This window comes from Rattus norvegicus, chromosome 3 (genome assembly GCF_036323735.1).
Source record: "Rattus norvegicus strain BN/NHsdMcwi chromosome 3, GRCr8, whole genome shotgun sequence".
Taxonomy (NCBI): domain Eukaryota; kingdom Metazoa; phylum Chordata; class Mammalia; order Rodentia; family Muridae; genus Rattus; species Rattus norvegicus.
This window is the reverse complement of record NC_086021.1, coordinates 82,440,344-82,452,727: the sequence shown is the minus strand read 5'-3', so window position 1 is coordinate 82,452,727 and position 12,384 is coordinate 82,440,344. Positions and strand designations below refer to the sequence as shown.

Genomic DNA, 12,384 nt, shown 5'->3' with positions numbered 1-12,384 from the left:
GTTTAAGTGACTGTTAAAACGTGCAGTTGTGAAAGACAATTTACCCTGTAATGACTGCTCATATAAAACATTTTCAGCTTTACTTGCATATTAAGGCTTTTCATTGAAGTAATATAGCAATTTATTCTATATGTATCAAACTCACACTTTATCAGTGAGAATGAACCAGGAATGATTCAAGTTGCATAGGATACCTACTTTTAAAATCACACGAACAAAGCCATCATGCTCACATAAGTTAGAGGTACTTGGAGTTTAGTGACTGTGCATATGAAGTTATGAGAGTTCTTTAGCCTGGAATATTTGTTCACATATGACTTTGGTTCTAAGAGTGTACTGCGTCTGGGGTTGTTCACAGTTCACATTTGAAACTACAGAGTATATGAAAAGAAAAGGGTCATGAACTTGCTGTGTCAGAAACCTAGATGAACACATTTGTTTCTTTTCACGATTGTCAGAATTATTTGAATAAGAATGAGACAAGCTGCAGCAATGTCAAAGCAGTAATTTGCCAGATATTCCCACTTTCCTTGAAAGCCTTGGTGGAGGTGAATATTCTAACTTAATTACTAACATTAACTCTGGTCACATGTGTGTGTGTGTGTGTGTGTGTGTGTGTGTGTGTGTATACTATATATGTATGTATATACAATATATATACATATACATACACATGCACACACATATATATACAATACACACATATACAATACACACACACACACACACACACACACACACACACACACATATATATATATATATATATATATATACATATATATATATATATATACCCTACAAGAATCACTGTATGGATAAGATCATATCCAACAGGGCTGGAGAAGCAGTGTTGGCTGTGAGTCAAGCCACTGCAAGGCCACAGGATTGAAAGAGAAGCTATAGGGTTGAGTCCAGCTTCTGAACTAAGAGGTCATGACTGGTTCCAGATGAAGGAACGGGTGACTGAAAGGATGGCAGTTGAAGACAAGTGATCATAAGGTCAGACAGAAGAAGATCTGAGTAGAGAGTGTCTACAATGTAGACTAGCCAAGTGGAAACCTCTGGGGCAGCTGAGGGTTCTACACTCTGGCCAGTTAGCCACCATCCACTGCACAAAGAAACTTTTCTGAAGAGGTCTGAGAACTGTACCAATCTATAGGCAGTAAGATACACATTTAGAGGGAAGTTTGATACTCTACCACTTTATAAAATATTTATTCTTGGTGCTTGTAAGCTCTCCCATAATAAGTAAAATCTGGTTTTCCTTCTTCCTTTTTTTTTTAAATAAAAAGAATCCTCAGCCATAAGCTTTGTCTTATTCCTCAGCTAGCTCGTAATTTACTTAACCCATTCAAACTAGTCTGTGTCTTCCACATAGTTTGTTACCTCTCCTCAGCTTCATGTGCCAAAGTCCGGGGCGAATCTCCTCCGTATCCTTTCCTGAGTTCGTCTATGTGGCTGGTTACCTCTGCTGAACTCCCATGCTTCTGACCTCCTCTCTGCTCCTGGGTGAATCTCTTGGGCCTCTCACTGAGCTGAAGTGGGTTGTATCTCTGTACATCAGAAATCAAAGTGAAAATACAGCAAAACGGGGTTTATGTTCCTGCGGTGTCATTCAGAACATTGGGTACACGTTGCTTCTCCATGCTTCATTTTCATAGGCACCTGGAAAGAGGAAACTTAGGAATTTTGGAGAAAATTCTTGTGCAAACAATTACCTATGGAGCAGTAGTCCCAATCTGTTGTTTGCTTTTCTCTCCTTCGGCCAGACTTTTGGGTGGTTTTCAATAATCTCATTCCTTTGAGAAAAAATTCAATTTTTATATGTTCCAAATTGGATGCAGCACACTGCATTCGGACCCTTGTTTGCGTGGAGGTGTGTGGAGAGGGATGGGAAGTCGCTTTCAAAGAGATGTGATCAGAAATAAGGCATCGAGTGGGGATCATTACTGAAACTCACGTAAGTAATCAGGTTTACAGGACCTGCGCTTCTCACAGCGAGACTGGCCAGCAAGTCTTTTCTAAATAAGCTGTAAAAATGTCTCCATTGTTTCTTGCTGAAATACATTCAAATGAAGAAATGGGGTAACTTCCACAGCTCTCGGTTAGGTTTCAGAGTGCATTGAAATAGTTGAGCTGAACCTTGAAATATGAGTCCTTGTTTTAGCTATGCCATCTTTAATTTTCTATTCATGCATATAACTGAAAGGGGAATAGCAAACGTGGATGGTTTTAAATCCCCCTTGAATAGCACCGTACGTTAACTTGATGTCTTAAGGCTTAATTGCAACTTAGAGGTCAGAATCAGTTTCATGTTCCAATCTGGGCCCCCATGTTGTCAACCTTCCCTTCAGTTCAGCCCTTTGCAGTTGGTGAGGTGTGGAGTATTGGGACCCAGGCTTCTCAGCACTGGCTACTCACAGAGTCCTGAGAAATTCTGGAAGACTGTTGGCATCTGGATCTCATTGCCAGAGAATCTGTGTAGTTGTTTTGGGTACATAAGGCTTAAAAAATAGAAACAGAAATAACTCACTGTCAAGCTTAAAATATTAGAGTTTTAAATTTAAAAAACATAAAACAACAAAATAACAACAACAATAAGAGAGTTTGGGCTCCTCTAAAGCCTCAAAGGTCTCAGGGGCTGCAGAGGTGGCTCAGTGGTTAAGAGCACTTACTTCTCTTGTAGAGGACTAGGGTCCAGTTGCCAGCACCCACTTGGCAACTTACAACTGTTGATAACTCTAGTGCCGGGGTATTCAGTGCAATCTCCCTGCATTGCATTTATGTGATGCACTTACAAACGTGCAAGCAAAATACCCATACGCCCATCTACATAAAATCAAAATAAACAAAACCTTAAAAAAAACTTCAAAGTTATGGCATCCGCAAGCCCACTATTCCACCTAGACATAAAAGGTTTTGGCTGGAGTCCAGTATTACCTGTTTCTTGGTTTTTTTGGTTTGTTTGCTGTTTTGTTTCTTTGGAAAAGACACATACACCCAAGAACTTCCCACAAAACACGCTGTTCCCCTTTAATGATGAATACGCCTCATCTTCCTACCTGTTCATATTTTGTACCAGTGAGTAAGCATCAGCGTTTGAGAGCCAATGGGCAATGAGATGCCCTCCAAACAAGGGAATCTGCTCCGTGGTAGAGATTGCGCTGTAGGCAGTCAGCATGAGGGCAGATGAGAAGGGAGTCTAGAAATACTTCTGGAGTGCAGTGAGGAGAGAAGTGGCTTTAGAGGTAGGTCCTAGTCTCTAGCGATGGAGATTATTAATCTGCATCTTCTAGGGAGACTTACAGCCATGCAACCCAAGAGTCTCTCCCAGATTTTCCATCAAACCTAGAGGTAAAGCCTGTGTGTAACAATTCCCCCATACAAAGTTATACTCATGATAAAATGTACAAGAGACTTAGAGGTTTTATTCATGCATTCCTATACTCTCCTGGTTCAGTGGTGAACCAGGAGAGTGGTGGTACTCACTTACAGATGAGTGTATAATGGCTGTATTATGCATAGTCATGTGTATGTATATATACGTATATGTATATGGTTTTATACATACATACATACATATATGTGGAAGAGAACAGAAAATAGATGCTCACACAAAATCACGTACATGAATGCTCACAGTAGCAGACAAAGGGTAGAAGTAACTCAGATGTATGGATAAAATAGTGTAGTATATCCTTATAATAAAATATTTCTCAGCCCTAAGAAGTATTACACCACAGTGAGAACAGGCTGGGAGAAGCCAAACATGACAGGTCAGTTTGTGCACATTCATTTATGCAATACATACAGAAGAAGGAAATGCCTAGAGACAGAAAGCAGTGGTTGACTAGGGCTGGGGAGGAGGGCATATTGACTGTTTAATGAGCCTGATTTGTTCTTTGGGGGGCCTTGGAAATTATTGGTGACACACAATGTTGTAAACTTACTAAATGCCACCAAGGGTAAATTTTATAATCCTCTTATTTATTTAAGTGCCATTAAGAATCCATATGCCAAGCATTTTGCTGAACGTAGTTGTATATGAACACATTTAATCCTTAAAACAACCAGACACGTAGGCAGCAATTACTGTCCTGCTTTTACAAAAAAGAGAATAAAAGTGAGTCCAGTTTTTTATTTTAGAGCCTGAGATGGCACCAGAAATATGCATATGTGTTGAATTTTATCTTTATGTCTTATACTTACTTCCAATAAGAAGAAATATATGTATGCACTGACAAACTGTGTGTGGTGTTAATGTTTTTATTTCTTTTATGGTGTTAATTTTCTATGATTAGTTTTGTGTATTTTTTCACAAAATAAAACTGTATTGTTCAATTATAAAGACAGAATGATAAGGAGATTATAAAGAGTCACTTATACTGGCTGTATAGGTGGGAATTATGCATACAAATTATTCAAATCAACTTGCAGGAAATTCTACTTCATTTTCTTGTCTTATAATAGAAAGCTTCAAGGTTGACTTTTCCCCTTTGAATAAAGTTTCTGTGGGACCACAGCACTGGCACTTTTCACAAGATATTCTAATGATATTATTTATAGGAACTTGGGGCTAAGATCATAGAGCTAGTTTATGAAGTCAACCACAACTGGAAAATATTTTTCAATGACTTGGAAAACCAGACCAGCTGATGACTCATGGAAGCTGGTCTTAACCTTGAAGCTGGTGAATGTGAATGCTACTGTACCAAGTCATGGGAGGTAGTGTGTCTGTACAGTTTGCTTCTGAGAACTGTAGAGACCATGTGTACACACACACACAGGCACACACATGTATGTATGAATGTATGTATGGGCATACACAATGTGTGTATGTATGCATGTATGTATGTATATATGTATGTATGTATGGGCACACCCATGTATGCATGTATGAATGTATGTATGTATGTATGAATGTATATATGTATGAGCACACACATATGTATGTATGCATGTATGAATGCATGTATGTATGAATGTATGTATGAGCACACACATATGTATTCATATATGAATGTATGTATGAATGTATGTATGCATACACACATGTATGTATGTATGAATGTATGTATGTATGGGCACACACATGTTTGTATGCATGTATGTATGTATGTAGAATTGCGGTTATATGCTGTTTCTGTTTAACTCACTGGGGAGTCACCTCAGTGACTTCTATACACATTTTATACTCAAGGGGTCCAGTTGCCCAGTGTCCCCCCAACACTCGCCTTTTCTGTTTTGTTTTATCATCCTGTGCATGGAGAGCTAGTTGCTTGAGACTTCTTGCCGTTCTCTAGCAGCTGATGACTTTGTAGCCTTTCCCCATGGTCGTTGTCCATTGTGTACATTGCTTTGAGGAAATTTCCATAAAGTCCCTCTAACCATAGCATCTTTCCATGAGCAAAAGCTTTTAATTTTTATAAAATCCAATTATTTTAAATGCTGGAGCTTATGGTTGTCGTGTGTGTGTGTGTGTGTGTGTGTGTGTGTGTGTGTGTGTGTGTGCGCGCGCTATGTCTGCTAAAATCCAAGACCACAAAGATTCCTCCTGGGTTTCCTCTAAGCATGCTATAGCCTTATCTTCTGTATTCAGATCATTATTCTGTATGGCACAGGTTACGGTGTATGGCGTGAGGCAGGGAACGAGCCTCATTCTTTCTCTCTCGTGTGGTTCTCCAGAGTCCCTGCAGTTTAGGAATTGAACAGAACAGTTTTCCTGATTGAATGATCTTGGCGCCTCTCTCAGCGGCTGCAGATGTTGGGTCTTCCTCTGGTTTCTCATCCTCTTCCACTAATCTGCATTTCTGTTACACTGATGTGCCACATCACTTTAATTTGAAAGAAAAAAAATAAATTTGGACGGATAAGGTCTCTTTGTTTCTATTTCAATATTTTTAAAGGCCCTTTTGGCTTTTCTGGTTGCCCTGCACCTTCATGTGAACATTAAGATCAGCCTTCTGCTTCTTCAAGCAACTCCCTGAAGAGCCTGACAGGAATTATTTTGTATCTAAATATTTGGAGGAGTATTAACTGTCTTAATTCCTTTAAATTCCTTATTGTATGTATGGTATGTGCCTGGGTGTTTGTCTGCATGAATGTCTGTTTAACACATGCATGCAGTGTGCACAGAGGCAAGAAGACAGTGTAGGATGCCCTGGAACTGGAGTTACAGATGGGTCATTTGTCACTGTGTAGATGCTGGTAGTCAAACCCAAGTCCTCTGGAAAAGAAGCCAGTGCCCTTAACAACTGAGCCATCTCTCCAGTCCCTAGTATTGCCATCTTCACAATATTGAATTCTGTGGTCCATACTCACATATGGTCTTTTCCTTTATGTATGCGTTTTCTGGATCTCTCTCCCCTTTCAACAATGATAAGTAAATGTCAGTGTACTAGTCTTATACTTTTCCCCATTAAATTTATCCCTGGCTATTTTACTCTTTCTTATTTTACAATAATAGAATTGTCTTCTAGTTCCCTGTTCAGACGGGTCATTGCTGCTCTTTAGAAACACAGTGGATCGGAGCTGGCAGTGCATTAGTTCTGGGAGGCTTTGACTATTCCACTGGATTTTCGTTATGTGAGATCATACCATGGGCAAACCTCCTTTACAATCTGGTATGCATCTGTCTAACTGGGGGGAAAAGACTGCTTTTTCAGAGATCTGTAGGCCAGAGGTTCTCAGACTACAAGAGGATTTGAGGTACACAGCTGAGGATGTGGTCGCCACAGTGTCTGCATTTGGAGTCAACTCCTATGTAGTGCTGGGCTACGAACCACACTTTGGAGGTCAAAGATATAAAGAAAAACACAAACAAAGCAGCAGCAACAGCAACAACACACCAAACCAGTGGAATCAAAGACAATGTAAGTTATTGACTTTCCAAAGACAGTGTGAATTGTAGCCAGTGTTAGAACACACAAGGTGTAAAACATCTGTCTTAGATTGATGCATATGTCTGTGAGTATTTGCCTGTGTGCACATATGCGTACCCTTGTGTATGGCATGAAGGGTGACTGCAAAGGTCAGAAGAGGTCATCAGATCTCCTGGAACTGGAGTTATAGACAGTTGGGAGTCACTAAACCCAGGTCCTCTGCAAGAGCAACAAGTGCTCTTGACCACCATGCTACCTTCCCAGCCATGATAATGCAAATCTAACTAGATACTATAAACGGTAATATAAATAGCCTCTGAGGTTACGGACAATATTGTCCATGCTTGGGACTTAGTTTCTTTCTGCCGCTTATTTCCCGTCCCCCTTGGACCCATTACACAGGTGATTGTAGATCAAAAGATAAGCCTTCGAAATTTCTGATTATTCCTTTAAAAATGTAAGGGTAAGGAGTGGGGATGGGCCGGAAGGAGTTGGGGGAGGGGAAAAGCATGATCAGAGCGTGTTTTATGAGTGAAGCTGTGTTATTATCTTCCATAAGTATCACTGAAATGGAACATTTTGTGTGAAGGAACTACTTGTCTATTTCTTCGGTGCCTCATGAGGTGTGGGGCAATATCCGGGATCAAAATAACCAGTTTTCAGGCTGTCCAAATATTTGCTTAGTGTGTCACAAGCGTGTGGAATGCTTTCTTTTCTTCCTGCATATATTAACTCATACATGGAAACTCACTATTGAATCTCTAGCTACTCCCTGGCGTCCTTCACTGAAGATCACAACATTTGTGAAGTTATGACAGAAACAGATTCCTTCCTTAACTCAATCGACATCGTATCTAATGACTGTGAAGAAAACCCTGTGAAATGGAGGAGAATCTGCTCCTTTTACACAGCTCTGTCTGCACTGAAAATCAAATCTGAACTGTCTCAAGGCAAAATTAGCTGCCTTCTCCAAACCTTGAGACACCTGCATCCTTACATCTCAATCCCTCTGTCTTCATTTTAGTGAATGATTAGTTTTACTTGCCTGATTTTTAGATGAACCTCCCAATTATAAGCAGATGTCATTTTTCACAGAACATAAATTAGAAACAATTCCATCACTAAGAGTCACAAATCTGTATGAATCGTATTGAGTTTGCCAGTGAGCCTTGGGAAAATCCATCAAACAATGAGAGTCTTTTTTTTTTTTAATTTTAGTAACACAATTCTTGCCTTTACTTGGGGTTAGTTTCAAGCTCAGCGAGCCACATCCTTTTAATTTCCAAGGCGAACTTGCGTTTTAAAACTCCCTCAGAAATATGCTGAGTTCCAAAACTTGGAGTGCTAAAATTGCTAGGCTGGAACCATCATCTCTGGAGCTCTCAGCTCATTCTGTCTGGGCTCTTGTTTTCTTTTTTGCCTCCTCTTCTTCCCAATTCTTTATCATTGGTCAGTCATTAAGTGGAAATTCCCACAAAGCACAGCTTCTTGTAGTTCCTCTTTTAATGATGCATAATCACAGGGTAACAGTGAAATAAAGTCCACTTTAAGAGGCTGCCTGCAAAGACGTTTACTCAGTGCTTAACATGGTCATGTCCCAAACCACTATGACCGTCTGAGTTACTGTAATGTGTAGTTTGGTGAGTACCCGGTTCCCAGCCGTAAGTTTTCTTCTTGGAGCCCATGCCTTATTTCACAGCCTCATCCTGAGCTGCTGTCTCACAAACTCCACTCCGTTCTTTGGCTGTGTGTACCACTAAGCCTGGACCACAGTGGCTGTTGTCAAGTCAATCACCCTATCTCCATGTTAGAGTGCTGTGGTTCTGCCGAGTCACAAGCTGTATCAGATCCAGAAGGGGAAATTCACAAGTGAAATTCCAGTCTTGACTATGTTTTGTTTGAAGGCAGATGATGTCTTTCTTATCATTAGAGGCAAGGGTTTGTTCCTATCATGAAGAGAGGAAATATAAACATTCTACATACAGCTATAAAGGTTTTACATGAAAAATTTAAAATAACTACATGGGTATTCAGAAAAGTTGAGGAAAGAAAAAAAACTAAAAAATGCGTTGTTTTTTTTTTTCATTTTCCCTTGACATCCATGGCTCCATTGTCTAAGACAATAACACGAGGAATGGAGTAGAGCACGGTGTGTGAGTTCTTCTTCATGAATCAGGATGATGGCCAACATTACATCAGAGATATCACACATAGACACACGCACGAGCACACAAACGCACACGTGCATGTAACGTGCACATCTCCCCACCCCGGCGCATCAGGTCATCAGAGATATTTTACATTTATGATAGTTTGCTATATGAACCACTCATCAAGAATAAAACTAAGGAATTTCTTACTGGATTTATAAAGCAATTTAGATTTTAGGTTTACAATTCATCAAGGCAACAGCATAACTTTAAGAGTCAGGTTTGCTGAGTTTGAACACTAAAAACTCCCATGTTTATACAATCCAGCCACCATTTATTGATGAGACTGTAAAGAGTCGTGGGCCACTTGTTCCTGTTGAACAGCCCACACCGACAGACCTAACATTTGACTGGTTAGAAGTATTATTGCTTCTCTCTGACTTCAAATGAAAATTTGTTTTTTTTAAACAAAAATTTCCACCCTACCAATAAAAATTATAAGTGAATATGAAATGAACCTAAAATATGTTCTTAAAACTTTCCCAGCAGATATCAATGGATTTACAACCATTGTTCTAGTTTTTAATCTGTTGATCATTGTGGGCAAAACACAAGACACCTACCTTCTATTAATTTATTTCAAGAAGGGAGATTTGCCCCGTCATTTCCTCTATGATTGATTTGCTCTTGGACCCCCAAGAAGTGCCCAGCAGACCCTCCAACAAGCCCTGCAGGTCATCCACAAAACTACTTCACTAGCCCATAGGCCAATAGGATTGTGGATAAATTATGTTTGACAAAAAAAAAATTTGGGCCAGTCAGGCTTTAATTAATTTTGATTGAAAATAGAAAGGCCAGTCTGAATGAAGTCATAATCAGCCAGGAAAAAAAATGTTTGAAGGGGGCAAGAAATCTAAAGTATACGGCAAAAGATGAGCCATTGAGGAAAGGGTGGTGGTTCTCAGAAAACATAAATCCTGCCCCCACCCAATTCCTCCCATTATTAAACTCTAAAACTAAGGGCGAACAGGTGGATTCACTGGAACTGTCTTCTGCAGATTTGTTTATCGTGTGCTTTATTGGTTTTACAATTTGCTTTCAAACTTTATTGTGTCACACGGCCGTTTGCTTCAGTTCAGGGCACAAGCACCCGTCCTGCACCACTAGACCATGGGCTCCACTCAGGGGCCAAACACCACAGAGTGAAAAAAAAAAAAAAACCAAGAAACTTCCAAGCTGGGATTTTTGGGTGTGTGGCGTGGTGTGTGTGTGTGTGTGTGTGTGTGTGTGTGTGTGTGTGTGTGTGTGTGTGTGCTTGTTTTGTTCTTCTTGAAATGAGAGAAAAATTTTAATTCATATTTCATATTCAGAAATTAATTTGGGGGTATCTGTCCATTTCTATTATAGCATATCAATCCCAGCCCCAGCAGGGTTATTTATGAATAATTATTCTGATAAACCAATTTTGGGGAGCACTTCAAATCCGAGAACGTGAAGAACAGCAGAGTCGTTGAATTAACACAAACCACTCCAGAAGCCGAGCACCCGCCACGTGGTGGTGCCGGCATTGATTAGCTAGGAGAGAGACCACGAAAGCAAACGGTTTGCCTGGAGCTATTTAGCAAGTTTGGAATAAAAAGCATTCTTCCAGGCCCACTTCCTGTTCACTTCCAGAATTCTCTACTGAAAGGCTAAATTGGACATTTCTTTCATCCATAGGCGAGACACAGTTCTTTCTGTCTCTGGACCATGCCTTTGTAGAAATGTGCACAGAAGGGCATAGTTCACATGGCCTCTGGGCACCGCACTCTGCGTGCCGGGAGAATGAGGGACTCCTTTTTTCTCTACGATGACCCTACAATTGTACAGGTCAGCCTGGAAACCCCTGGAAGGGAACATGATGGGGGGGGGGGGACCTATGGAGTAGTTACTGTCCAACTCAACACAATCAGAATTGCACTTTCTGCCTGCTGGCTGCCATTCTTCCAAAGCATAAACATTTCTTTCAAAAACATGCCTGCTCAAAGCAGACTTTCAAATGTTCTCTGATTAAAATTGCCAGGTTTGTTTGTACCATCTGCTAATGCAATCACGTAAAATTCTGATTTTCTGTCAATGAGTTAATCCTCCTGACGCTGAACGAAATGGGCTTGAACAGGAAATGGGGAGCGCACAGTAAGACGGCTTTGGACTCAGTCGAGCTCTGGGAGCCATCCGTGAACTCAACTTGGGCTTCTGCCCCATCTGGTTTGGGCAGAGATAGCCATGGCCAGTCTTTCTCAGTCTCTTACACATGCAGTCCTGTTTGCAATTTGTCTATCTCCCCTCACCTCGCAATTACATTTTGATATCGAGCACGGGATGAAAGTGCATCCTAAGGTATTGAATTATCAGAGCTTCTCCTCGGTGGGGAAGTTTTGTATGAAGAAAAGCTTATTACTTGCACTGCCCTAGTTACTTCTTTTGTTTTTCAAATTGGACTCGTGAACGTGTTTTACGTTTTGAACCCACTTAATGGGCAATCTATAACTTCATTTGAAGATCTAGCCTAGGACTGTAACAAAAATAAAAGAAAGAAAGAAAAGAAAGAAATCTTTCCCTCTTCTTGTCTGGCCACACTAATCCCCTTTAAAGTACCTTTCCCATCAAGGGAGCTCAGAGAAGCACAATTTCTATGGCAAATGGAATACCGAGTGGTCCAGTTTAAAAGGGTTACTGTGAGTGATAAATGAAAATATTGGAAGGACCCGGAGAGACACCCTGATATATTGCCACTCTGCTTTATTGGGTCGGGGATATTCATATGCTTCTGTCTAATTGGGAAGCCGAGGAAATGGAAGACCTTGGCTTCTGCCAGTGGGGATGCACCCTGGAAATGTTTCACTGCAAAGTGATTAAAACGCTGTAAGAAGTTCAGCAAGCAGGAGGCAGGGGGAATGGCTCAGCGAAAAGGAACTCCATTGCATTCCTCCAGCCTTGACAAGATTGACAAGTACATATATATATATATATATATATATGTATGTATGTGTATATATATGTATATACACATATATGTATATATGTATATATATACACACATATATATATATGTATATATGTATATGTATATAAAAAAGATATACATATATTTTTTAAAGTGTGATGGATTCAGATGACTCTAGAAAGTTCTATCTTAAAAAAAAAAACATAGAATGGTTAAAGTGTCCCCTCGGAAAAATGCCTGGGGAAATACATCATTGCAATGGTATAGAAATGCAGCAGGAAGTGCCTGCAGATTGCCCAAAGAAAACAAAGCCAATTTTCAGAGAAGATTGGTTAGAATAGCGAATGTGCCCAGCTTCATTTAA

General features: G+C 40.1%; 1 protein-coding gene across 3 annotated transcripts in view; it reads left to right on the top strand.

Annotated features, from left to right (window-relative positions):
* Ccdc141 (coiled-coil domain containing 141) overlaps positions 1-12,384 on the top strand; it is a 160,154-nt gene that overhangs the window by 64,472 nt on the left and 83,298 nt on the right. The window lies entirely within an intron of this gene.